Source organism: Pan troglodytes, chromosome 5 (assembly GCF_028858775.2).
Source record: "Pan troglodytes isolate AG18354 chromosome 5, NHGRI_mPanTro3-v2.0_pri, whole genome shotgun sequence".
Classification (NCBI taxonomy): domain Eukaryota; kingdom Metazoa; phylum Chordata; class Mammalia; order Primates; family Hominidae; genus Pan; species Pan troglodytes.
Genome location: NC_072403.2, coordinates 39,865,466 through 39,877,825, shown reverse-complemented (window position 1 = coordinate 39,877,825; position 12,360 = coordinate 39,865,466). Strand labels below are relative to the sequence as shown.

Sequence of the window (12,360 nt, the reverse complement as noted above, 5' to 3'; positions counted from 1 at the left end):
GTTCAGGAAGGTGCTTGGGCCTCAGGGCCTCCCCAAGCCCACCAGGGCTCCCCAGGCTCTGCCTCAACAGGAGGGTAAGTTCCACTTCTTCTGTCTCCACACACCCAGCTCTTTGAACCAAGAACAGGGTGAGTCGCCTTCCCTCTTCGCCTCCTCTCGCAGCCCCCTCCCCTTCCTTCCCTCTGGGGCTCACCATGGGACCTCCAGTTTGGCGGGACAAAGACCTTGGGACGGGCAGAAATACTTCACCAAGTTTTTACCCAGGACCCACAAGTCTGGTCTTCACCAAGATCACCATCTAAGGACTCCTCTGTGAGAAAGGGTGTGGGGGAGAGGCTGTCTTGTGTCTGTAAGTATGCCAAACTTATTTTCCCCAAGGCAGAGGGAACTCAGCTTCTGTGAGTAGCCCCCATGCGGTGGCTGCGGAGTTGCTGACCCTGGTGTGAAATGGACATTGAGACATCTAGAGAAGGTGGTAGAAAGGGAATTGGGGTAAGAGAATGTTAAAGAGATCATGGCTTTCATGTAAGTAGAAAACTAATACATGTCAAAGACTTTAGCTTACTAGGTAATGAGGGAACCAGTAAGATGTTACAACCAGTTCAAAGGAGAGTCCGAAGAATAGATCCATTATAGGCCACCAGGAAATGAAGTTGCAAATAGATGAAAAACAGGCTGTATCTACAAGCCAATAGTCAACGGCACTTCTATCAGACAAACTTCAGGGACATTTCTATGGACAAGAACTATTTACTTTACCCTCAGTTTTGTGCAACTTACCAAGTTATAAAAGAGCTCAGAGGCAATGAAAGGCAGAAGCCCCCCAGAATCAGATAGCCCAGAGCTGTGCACCAGATGGAACACTTGGTAGACTTTCTCCGATTTCAGAGCCGTTCACCATTTCTTGTGAATTGAGGGTGAGTGGGGGACAGGCTAAGGACTCATGAAAGGCATATACCCTCATCTGCTCTCAGGTTTGCCTGGGCTTCCCTGAGCTTTGAAGAAGAGAACCTGAGCCCCGGTTGCCTTAGCATCTATAGCTTCTCTCCTTTCTTTTTAATTATTATTTAAAAAAATCAAATTGTAACGTATCGATCAGGCACAGTGGCTCACACCTGTAATCCCACCACTGTGGGAGGCCAAGCCAGGCAAATCGATTGAGCTCAGGAGTTTGAGACCAGCCTGAGCAACATGGCAAAACCCCATCTCTACCAAAAATACAAAAATTAGTGTCATGATGGTGCACGCCTGCAGTCCCAGCTACTTGGGAGGCTGAAGTCAGGAAGTCAACGCTGCACTGAGCCATGATCTCACCACTGCACTCCAGCTTGGGTGACAGAGCAAGACACTGTTTCAGAAAAAAAAAAAAGTTATACACATATTACAGTAAAGTGCACAAATATAAAGTCTACCGCCTCATGAATTTTTACACATGTATACACCCATGTAACCATTATTCAAATCACAGTATAGAACATTTCCAGAATTTCAGAAAGTTTCCTCATGCCCCCGCCTAGTCAATAATTAATCTCCCTGGTTGGGTGCGGTGGCTCACATCTGTAAACCTAGCATGTTGGGAGGCTGAGTTAGGAGGATTGTTTGAGCCCAGGAGTTCAAAACTAGCCTGGGCAACATAGTGAGACCTTGTCTCTACAAAAAAATTAAAACATTAGTGAGGAATCATGGCATGCACCTGAGGCAGGAGAGTAGGGTCTGGAGGCAGGAAACCTAAGGCCAATTCATGCTGATATCCTAGAACTAAATCATAAGGAAAACTCCAACTTTCCACACCCAAGTAACAAAAGGACCAGAGGCTACTTCCCTTTGCAACCGCCCATCCTTTTCTGCATGGCAGATGAAAAATGGAAAGTACCTCTGATTGGTCCCCTCCCACACCCAGTCAGAGTGGTCGTGGGCCTAGTCTTCATATGCATAGGAGTATAACTTTGTAACTTTACTTTAATCAGACTGGTTGTGGGCCACTACTTTATTTACGTAGGGTGTACACCAAGTAACCAATGGGAAACCTCTAGAGGGTATTTAAACCCCAGATAATTCTGTAATCAGCACTCTTGAGCTGCCTGCTCGAGCCCAGTCCCACTCGAGTACACTGTGGAGTGTACTTTTGTTTTAGTAAATCTCTGCTTTCCTTGCTTCATTCTTTCCTTGCTTTGTTTGTGCATGTTGTCCAATTATTTGTTCAAAATGCCAAGAACCTGGATGTAACACATCTGTAGTCACAGCTATTCGGGAGGCTGAGGCAGGAGGGTCCCTTGAGCCTGGGAGGTAGAGGCTGCAGTGTGAGCTAGAATCATGCCATTGCACTTTACCCTGGTCAACAGAATGAGATCATCTCAGAAAACAAAAACAATAACAATAACAAAACCCTAACCTCCTTAAGAGGTAACCACCATTCTGACTTCTATCACCACAGATTATTTTTGCCTGTTTTTGAACTTAACATGAATTGAGCCATACGGTACATACAGTATGTATGATTTTGTGTCTGGATTGCTTCATTATAATATTTGTGAGATGCATCCATGTCATTACATATATGAGTAGTTTGTTTATTTTTATTGCTGAGTAGTACTCCATTGTATGATTATTTCATCTCCCTTTGATACAGATTTAGGTTCCCAGTTTTGGCCTGTTCTGAGTAAAGTTGCGGTGAACATTCTTTCATATGTCTTTTTGTAAACATATGTTTCAAATTCTCTTGAGTAATGTCTAGGAATGGAATTGCTGGGCCATGTATTTGACATATGTTTAGGTTTACTAGACAGAGGCAAGTAGCCCAAGTGGTTGCATCAATTTATATTCCCCTAGCAGTGTAAAAGAGTTCTACTTGCTCTACATCATCACCAGTACTTGGTGTTGTCAGTCTTTCTCTTTTTAGTCAATCTAATGGCTGTATTGTGGTCTCTTATTTTGGCCTTAGTTTGCTTTTTCCATCATTTGTGATCAATGATGTTGAGCACTTTTTCATAGCTTATTGAAAATTTGGATACCTTCCTTTATGGTGTGCCTCCTAAAGTCTTTTGGTCATTTTTGAGTGAGCTGTCTTTTCCTTTTTGATTTGTAGAAACTCTTTATATATTCTGGATATGAGTTTTTGTCAGATCCACATGTAGGTAGATATCTTCTCCCACTCTGTGGCTTGTCTTTTTGCTCTCTTCGTGGTATCTTTTGATGAACAGATGCTTTACATTTCAATGAACCCCAATTTATCAATTGTTTCCTCTGTAGTTAGTATTTTCTGTGTTTCAAAAATGTTTCCCTACCCCAAGTTCATGAAAATATTCTCTTATAATCTTTGTCTAGATGCCTTATTGTTTTACCATTCATATTTAGATCTATGATCTACTTAGAATTGTTATTTATGCTATGAGGTGGTCTCAAGCCTCTTTTTTTTCTCTGTGATCCAGTTCATCCAGCTGACCCAGCATCATGGATGGAAAAGTTGCAGGGGTGTCTTTGTTGCAAATCAATTGACCCACATATACGGGTCTATTTTTGGATTCTCTATAACCTCTCTTATTGGTCCATTTGTCTACCCTTAAGCCAATATCACAGTGTCTTAATTGCTGTAGTTTATAGAAAGTTTTAAAATCAGATAATTTAAGTCGTTCATCTTTGTTCTTCCTGAGTGTCTGGGCTATTTTAGGTTCTTTTCATTTTTACATAAATCTTAGAATAAATAGGCTTGTCAATTTCCACAGAAACCTACTGGCATTGTGATTGGGATTGTGTTGAATCTACAGATCATTTTGGGGAGAATTGACATCCTACCAATACTGAGTCTTCCAGTCCAGGAACATGGTACATCTCTTCATCTACGAAGTCCGTCCCTAATTTCTCCTGGCATCTTGGCTCATCTTCTAAACCATACTGCACTCCGGCACTGGGTAGGCATTAACTTCCATTCCTTTGACTGATGTAGGGAGTTCACTATCCAGCTGCAGCACTTCAGGGGGAAACTCAGGCACAAGGCACGAGAGAGGGAGGGGGCAGGTAGAGAGATCTGAGGAGCTAAGAAGGCAAGGGGTCAACGAGGCCCCCAGCCGCAGTCCTACCCCCAGCGCCCCTTCTGAGGAAAGCCTGCTCGGTGGGAGGAGACCTCTGAGCCAGCAGTTGTGCAGAGCAGTCATCTAACCTCCCTGAGCTTCAGTTTTCCTAGTTGTGCAATGGGAGTGTGGTCTCAGCATGAAGAACACATGTGAGGAATGAAGAATGTACATTGCAGGGCACCTATTAGGCGCTCAGTAAATAATAGTGGCATTTGTTTTGCCCTGAAGGGAAGACTGATCTCACCAATGTGGACACAGAACCAGAGAGGGCCAGACCCATGAGGCCCTCTGTGCCAGGCACACTTTTGTCCCTTTTAAGGGCAAACTGAAAGTGCGCCTTAGTAACAAAGAGACGAGAAAAGAAAGGTGATGTCTGTCCAAAAAGCTGGACTAGACAAGTGGTTGGTGCCCCAGACCAGAGGGGCTGTCCGGTCCCAGGCTGATCACTCTTCCTATTTGCACAGACTTCCGGATGAGCTCTAAGTGCTAAAAGGAACTAATTAAACCCCTGGTGACTCCTGCTTTGTTTCCCAATCACCGATTTTTGCTGACAGAAGCAGTTTCTTGCCAGATTATTCTTAAAGGGGGCAAACCCTTTTCCTACTGAACATTTTAAATACAATTTCATGGGAGAGAGTGATTTTAAAATACACTTTACTAAGCACTTTCCTTTTTATTTAAAAAACACTTTTATAGCACTTGTCATGGGCTAAGCACCTTGCAGATCTAATCCCATTTAATCCTCACACTAACCTGTTATTATCATCACCATCTTATCACCTACAGGGTAACTCACTTGCTCATGGTGGGCAGTTAGTGGGCGACAGAGCCAGAATTCAACCCAGGCAGCCTGGCTCTGTGGCCTTGTGATTAACCTGGCCCTGGTGGCCTGCTTGGGGAAGGTCTTTCTCAGATGGCTGGCCTCCGAGGGACATCATTTTAGAAGTCCCTGGGGCTTCCCCTCCTGTAGCCCTCTGCAGCGCCTTTGGCCATGCTCCCAGCTTACTGCAGAGACCTCATTAACCAGCAGCTCCCAGGGCCCGGGGCGGAGCACCTAGCTTCAAAGTCCTCTCCTCCCTCCCACATCATATCAGGGGACTTGGCCTGCAAATAAGGCAGTGTTATGGATTCCTGGCAGGCAGCAGCAGTGTGGCTACCAGTTAGCTAGGGGGCGCGGCCAGGACTGGCACAGGAGCTCTGGGGCTGCAGGTCGGGGGGACTCAAAGGGAGGAGGCCCCAGGGCAGCCTGCCTGCCTTGTTTCCCTTGAGGCTGGTTCAACATAGTCCTTTCTAGCTGCTGGACATTGAGAGAGAGAGACCCCCAGGTCTTGGTTCCAGCCTCAGCATTCAGGATACAAGTAGATTCCCACCTCAGGGCCTTTGCACTTGCTGTCACTGCTGCCTGGACCACTTTCTCCAGAAACCAACATGGCTCACCCTTTTACTTCCTTCTAATTTCTGTACAAATGTCACCTCCTCAGAGAGGCCTCCCCTGACTATCCTGTCTAAAATAGCACACACTCTGTAGGCCTCTAGCCCCTGACTGCATTTTCTTCATAAGTGGTATGAAAACATTCTCTGTGTCTGTTGCTTTTTTGCTTCCTGTCTGGCTCTCCCCCAGGAGGCTATAAGCTGCCTGAGGACAGGGACTTTTGGTCTTGTTCATCGTTGTATTCTCAGTGCCTAGAACGTGCCTGACGCAGTATGTGCTTGATAAATACTTGTTGAATGACTGATTGGTGAGTGCTGCGAGGCTGGATGTGCTGCCTTGTGTCTCTACCCCCGAGCCTCCTCGTCTATATAAAGACGAGACAGTGGCTGTTCTCCTGTCTGACCAAGGATGTCAGGATAGGCTGTGTTATGCTGCGGAAACAAACAACCCCAGAACCTCAGTGCTGTGCTGACTTCCCTGCCTCTTCCCTCTCCTTGTGATAAGAGAGGTAAGGCCAGTCACATCTATAGGTTGTGAGTCCCTGGATTTGCCCTGCCCCCTCACCTCGATCTGGTACTTAGAAACAACTCTGGCTTCTTGTCCCACCCATAGGCTTTAGATTCTGGCTTGTGACAGCTGTGTCCTCTTTTGAAAGAAAGCATAGAGACATAATGGTTTACCAGCAGGATGCAAACTGGTTTATTGGCTGAATAGTTATCAGTGAACTCAGCACTTAATTAGGAAAGATGGGCCACGCAGGAGCAGGGAGAATCCCTCCTTCCTCTGTGAACAAGCTCACGATTATGGGGCCCCACGAGTAAACCACGCTGCAACAATGACAGGGTAGGTGTGGGGATGGAGCCCACGGCGGGAGGGCCAGGTAGGGCTTCCTGGAGAAGGCGGTGCCTGGGCTGAACCTTGAAGGATAGAGCTGTAAGGCTGTGAGGGGTGGGGAAGCTGCAGCCTCTAGAGAGGAAGGTGCTGCAGGAGGAAGGGCGGAAGGGAAGAGGAGGCAGAGGGACTGAGCTTCGGAGCGGTGCCCTTAGCGACCGGAGGATTGAGCGAAGCTTCTCTGCAAACTCAATGGAGGAAAAATCGATACCTGGTTGGGTCTCCAGGCATCACGCCTGAGTGCCGTGTTCAGAAGCTCCGTGAACAAAGCAGGCCTCAGGAACCTCGCTGTGCAGGGAGGGTGAAGCTGCCACAGCCCCCATGGCGGGGCGGGGGTGGGGGGTGGGGGGCGGGGATTTGGCCACATCTTTCAGAATTAAAAATATCTGTTTCTCTTGGCTCTGGCATCCAACATGCCTGGGCGCTGAGGAGAGAGGCACCAAGGCCTGGGCGCCTGAGGCTGACCCAATCCTCTCCAGCCTCACTCTGACACCCCTCCTAATAAGCCTGGCTTCCCCCGTGGCCCCCACCCTGCAGACACTGCAGCCACGCCAGCCCAGTCACTGTTTCCCGAAGGAGGCTGCTCCCTTCCACTTCCCACTCACTCAGCCTGGAACGCAGTTCCTGTCTCCACTGGACAGCCTGCCTATCTTTTAAGACCTCACCAAGCCATCCCCTCCCTGAGGACTCCCTCCCAGACCCAGTCCGAGTCCATGGCTCCCTCCTCTGGAGTGGGTCACCAGGAGGCCCAACTAGAAAGGGTGGCGAGGAAGCCCATGCACCAAGACCTAGAAGAAACCAAGAGGACCAAGAGCCCAGGCGGCGCACAGGAGGATTCCTCCCGCCCATTTATCCTGAAGCAGGGGGAAGGATAAGGGGTTAACAGGAGATGGGTTAACAGCTTTACTGGGAAGGAACCAGCAAGGTTTCATAAGGCCCTCAGGTGGCAGGAAGGTGCTTAGAAGAGGGGATTGCGGGGGAGGGGGGGGCCCAACCTCTATCAAGATACAGAAAATTATCATCGCTTCGGAGAGCTTCCCCTGGCCCCTTCCTGGAGAATCTCTGCCAAGAGACCATCCATGGTCCATTTTTTCTAAGATGGCCACCCAGGTAAAGATTACATTTCCCTGTCTGCTATGTGGCTCAGATTGTGGAGGATGAGGGATTAGATTCAATGGGGCTCAATGAGCAGGAGGGTGAGGGTCTGGGGCTGATAGGCAGCTGGGAGGTCTACAGAGGGGCTTCCTCCTTTGATTGCTTGGGGCAGCTCAGGGGGCAGCATTTCAACTGAGAGGTTTCCTTTTTTTTTCTTTTTTGAGAAGGAGTTTCATTCTCGTTGCCCAGGCTGGAGTGCAACGGCGCTATCTTGGCTCACTCTAAACTCCGCCTCCTGGGTTCAAGCGATTCTCCTGCCTTGGCCTCCCAAGTAGCTGGGATTACAGTGTGCACCATCATGCCCGGCTAGTTTTTTGTATTTTTAGTAAAGACAGGCTTTCACCATGTTGGCCAGGCTCTTCTCGAACTCCTGACCTCAGTTGATCCACCCGCCTTGGCCTCCCAAATTTCTGGGATTATAGGCGTGAGGCACTGCGCCCGACCCAATTGAGGGGTTTCTCTTAATCAAGGAACAAACAGAGCATGGAACAGTCTGGCATTTGGGTAAGACAAAGACTGTTGTGTGTCCTTTGCCAACTAGACTATTGCCAACGGGACACGCGAGAAGCTGGTAGGAGGATTTAGGTGGCCAGAGAATAGCATGGAGGCAGGGGACACATTTTCCATAAACATTTTATTATGAAAATTTCTAAACATAATGGAAAAGTTGAAAGAGTTGAACAAAGAACACATCCATTTGTCCATCACCTCAATTCTACAATGAACAGTTCATGAGATTTACTTTGTTTCACGTACCTCATCCACCCATCCATCTTATTTTTTGAAGCATTTCAAAGAAAGTTGCAGACATCAGTGCACTTCACCCCTAAACATTCAGCATGTGCACTGTTAACTAGAGCTCAATATTTGTTTCCAGTTCCTTTTTTGTGTTTGGTGTTTGTTTAGAGATGTTTAGAGATACTTGCATGAAGCAGAATGTACCAATCTTAAATGGATCATTCCATGAGCTCTTAAAAATGCACCTGTGTAATCCAATCTCTTTTTTTTTTGAGACAGAGTCTCCATCTTGTCCCCCAGGCTGGAGTGCAGTAGTGCAATCTCAGCTCACTGCAACCTCTGCTTCCCGGGTTCACGCGATTCTCCTGCCTCAGCCTCCAGAGTAGCTGGGATTATAGGCGCCTGCCACCATGCCTGGCTATTTTTGTATTTTTAGTAGAGACAGGGTTTCACCATGTTGGCCAGGCTGGTCTTGAACTCCTGACCTCAAGTGATCTGCCCACCTTGGCCTCCCAAAGTGCTGGAATTACAGACGTGAGCCACCGCATCCGGCTCAATCTCTATCAAGATACAGAACATTATTGTTGCTTCAGAGAGCTCCCCTTTGCCCCTTCAATCTCTGCCAAGAGGCCGTCCTTGGTCCATTTTTTGTAAGATGGCTGCCCAGGTGAAGGCTACATTTCCCCATCTGCCATGCAGCTCAGTGTGTTTCTGTGATTAAGTTCTGGTCTACAGAGTGTAAACAGATATACCAAGTGGCAGCTTCTGAAAACGTTCCTTAAAAGACCTGGTGTGCTCTTGGCCCTTCTTCATCTTCCCTTCTTCCCATTGCCGTGGCTGCGGTCTTGGACCATGAAGAAGGGGACACACCCAGGTATGGTGGAACAGTGAGCTGGAAGGTCCCTGACTCCTTAAACTCTTCATGGGTCACTGATCTATGATATTGGTGCTTGGGGGAGGGAAGTGTGGGTGGACAGTCTGGATCGCTTACTCCAGATTTTCATGTGAGAGAGAAATAAACATCTACCTTGTTTCAGCCTCTGTCAATAATAGTCTGCATTCCAGTCAAACTAGTTTTAATTACAAACTTACCTACCTTGTAAATGTTGTACTATATGCATGTATTACCTATTCAAAAAAGTGAATCATAATACAAAATTACATGTAAAATAAATAAAGAGAGGGTCTGCTGCAGAGACTGCCTACTCTTCCCAACCGGTAGTGGAGGGATGGAGTCACAGCTGGTTCTGTGAGTTAGGACATAGGATTGATGTCACATGGCACAGACTCAAATTAGCAGTAGCTTACACAAGATAGAAGTGTATTTCTCTGCACGTAAAAGCCAAAGCAGCCAATATCCCAGATTAGTGACCCAGCTCCCACCCTCCCATATGTGGTCATCCCATATCTGTTCAATGACCATGGTTTCCGAACACAAAGCCTGAAAATCTCCAGGGGACCCAGGCACCCTCCAGGAGACATAGGCAGCTCTCTGATCCACACTATAATAAACCCTCTGAGACCTGCCTGTAATCTGGGCAGGGGCTTCTCCTGCCCAAGACAGAACCTCCCACACACGGGGGGCTGCCAGCATCGGGCATCACAGGACTGGACCAGCTCCCCAACCTATGTTTGTGCCCTGGCTCCAAGCTGCCATCTGTGTCTCTAGGTAACCCCCTAGGCCTCCAGGGCCCCCCACCCTGGACCTGGGGATTTGGAGGCAAGTTCTCTTATCTGGCATTGCAGCAGGCTATCCACCAGCCTCCTGCCCTCTCCCTGATGTCCGGTGATGTTGACACACCAAATCTTAATCTTCTTAGGCCATCCTCACTTGCAGCTGTCAGATTCCACACCTGCCACCCTCTCAGCCTTGTGCCTCAGATCCCAGTTGTCACATTTCTGTGCTCCCAACCAAGTCGCAGGAGTCTGAGCCTTGGCTAATAGCTCTCATTCTGGGGCCCAGGGGCCATCAGAGGGGCTGCTTGTCTGGCAAATCCATTCCCTAAAAACCATCCTTGGATTTGGGGCTGTCATTAGACTGGCAACAATAATAACTTTAGTAGTAGTAGTAGTAATACTACTAATAATAGAGCTACTGCTTTCTCAATACCTATCAGATGACAGATGCTCTCATTATATTTGTCTGAGGTGGGGCTTGTTTGTCCCCATTTTACAGATGAAGCAAATGAGGGGGCCAGGAACAGTGGCTCACGCCTGTAATCTCAGTACTTTGGGAGACCAAGGCAGGAGGATCGCTCGAGCCCAGGAGTTTGAGACCAGCCTGGGCAACATAGTGACACCCTGTCTCTACAAAAAATACAAAAAATTATCCAGGCATGGTGGCGCACACCTATAGTCTCAGCTACTCAGGAGTCTGAGGTGGGAGGATCACTTGAGCTGAGGAGGTAGAGGCTGCAGTGAGCCTTGACCGGGCCACTGCACTCTAGCCTGGGAAACACAGCAAAACCCTGCCTCAAAAATAAAACAAAAGAGAGAGAGCGAGCAAGCGAGAGAGAGAGAGAGAGAGAGAGAGAAACGGAGGCCCAGAGGTGTTAGCAGACACTTCCATGGCCACATAGCTCAGACGAGGGTGGAGTCCAGGCCTGGCTGCCTCCAGAGTGTCCCAGGCTCTGCAGCTATGTCCTTCCCAAGGTCATGAAAAAGGTCTTGAGTTCAGTCCGGCTCAGATACTCACTGGCTGTGTCACTGTGGGTCAGGCCCTTAGCCTTGCCAGCCTCAGTTTCCTCACCTGTAAAGTGGGAAGGATGATGTATGGGGCACAGGGACATATTGAGCCCTTCCTCAGCCATGGTGTGACTGCTTCTCTTCCCTGTATTCCTGGGCGCTTAGGGCAGGATGCTCCCATGGTCTGGCCCTGTGCCTGGCACCCCCACCCCAGACCTTAGCAAAGCAGAGTTGGTCTGAGCTGCTAGTGCTTCTGTTGGTAGACACGCCTCAGAGGGACCCAAAGGTGGGAAAAGTGTCACAGGGGACGGGGACTGGAAGGTAAGAACAAGGAGGGTGCGGACACCGGTGGGCAGGGTGGGACACAGATTGGGGGCTGAGCCAGAACAAGTTTTAGAGCAGGGCAGAGGTGCTCAGGGCAGGCTGAGGGAGGTGACCTCCAGTGACACACTGTGAGAGAACATGCCGAGATCCAGGGCCAATGGCATGGAGTACGGCTCCTATGGGAGCCACCCTTTGGCAGAGGGTCCTCTGGTCCTGGCTGGCTCTAGGTCACATCCGCCCCCCACAGCCCTGCCCCTCAGTCCTGCTGGCTCCTTCTGAGCCTTGGGCCCTGCCCTTCTCAGGCCTCTGGAACCTCTCAGCATGGTTCTGGCCCTAGTGCTCTGGGTAGCTCGTGCAGACACCTTTCCCCCTACCACCCTGATGGCACTCTGGGAGGGGCGTGGGGTGGGCAGTGGGCGGCAGGGGAATGGAGAGAAATGAATTCCAGATGAACCGTCAGCCCTCAGGTGCAGCCAGCCTGGGGGCGGGGTGGCAATTAGGAGAGCAAACTCTGGGCTGTTTACCCGCTGGAGCAGCTCGGGTGGTTATTTACTTTTCTGAGATTCTGGGAGGGGAAAAAATGAGCATGGGGCCTCTAGGGGCCTCAGCAAACAGAAGAGAGGCCTTCGTGTGTTAACTGATTCTGTCAGCTGGCTGCGCTGCTTCCCGGAGGCAATTGGCCTGTCAGCAGGTCTCAGGGAGCCTTGGGGACAACACGGAAGGCCCAGCATGGGTGAGCCAGAGGGAGTAGCAGGGGTCAGAGAAGCTGTGCCACCACCTACCACCCCACTGTCCAGGTGGCCCAGGGAGGGGAGGCCACACAGCCCAACCAGAATGGGACCTGTCCACAGGGCCTGGGTCCCAGGACCAGGAGAAGGAGCTTGGAAGGGAGGTATTACTGGGTGGGGTGGGGCTGGGGTATCTGGGGCTGTTCAGCCACCAGGTACCCGGGGCCAGAGGGGGCCCTGCTGCCAGGAGCACTGGGCCGTTCTCCAGCTGATCCCGAAGCTCTGGTGTCCAGGACCCTGACAGACCAGAGCTCCAGACCTGGGCAAGCCCTCAACC

At 49.4% G+C, this 12,360-nt stretch overlaps 1 non-coding gene across 1 annotated transcript; it reads left to right on the top strand.

The window, feature by feature from the left end:
* The first annotated feature begins 307 nt into the window (after positions 1-307).
* On the top strand, positions 308-386 carry MIR1275 (microRNA mir-1275). The gene has a single exon (NR_035626.1). It is a non-coding gene; the product is annotated as a microRNA mir-1275 (primary transcript).
* Positions 387-12,360: the final 11,974 nt, after the last annotated feature.